The sequence below is a fragment of the Rhincodon typus genome, chromosome 41 (genome assembly GCF_021869965.1).
Source record: "Rhincodon typus isolate 14 chromosome 41, sRhiTyp1.1, whole genome shotgun sequence".
Lineage (NCBI taxonomy): Eukaryota > Metazoa > Chordata > Chondrichthyes > Orectolobiformes > Rhincodontidae > Rhincodon > Rhincodon typus.
The window spans coordinates 6,946,503-6,946,964 of record NC_063372.1 but is presented as its reverse complement, the minus strand read 5'-3'; positions in this window follow the sequence as shown (position 1 = coordinate 6,946,964).

The window sequence follows — 462 nt, the reverse complement described above, 5'->3', positions numbered from 1 at the left end:
CAGAGGAGCAGGAAAGCTGACGTTTTGGGCCTAGACCCTTCTTCAGGAAACATTCTTCATTTTCTGAAGAAGGGTCTAGGCCCGAAACTTCAGCTTTCCTGCTCGGCCTGCTGTGTTCATCCAGCTCTACACCTTGTTATCTTATGACTAATAAGTGGGCTCAGGTTAGAACTGGTACAACTTGTCAACCAAATAAATTTAAGGTGGCCAGAGTTTTGTGCTGTTGCTGCATTTGCAAGATTAAAAAAAATACTGCCAGATAGATTAATTTTAATCAGGAGGTGCTTGAATTATTCAGAACTACTCAAGATTTCATTGCAGCCAGTTTCATATGCCCATGTGTCACGTGGAAGAGGTAAACTAATATCTTTATTGCTGTCAAACTTTCCTACCAGGAAATCTGTCCCATTTTATGGTAAAAAACTACTGCAATTTAATATTTACAATTCTGAGCTTTAATCT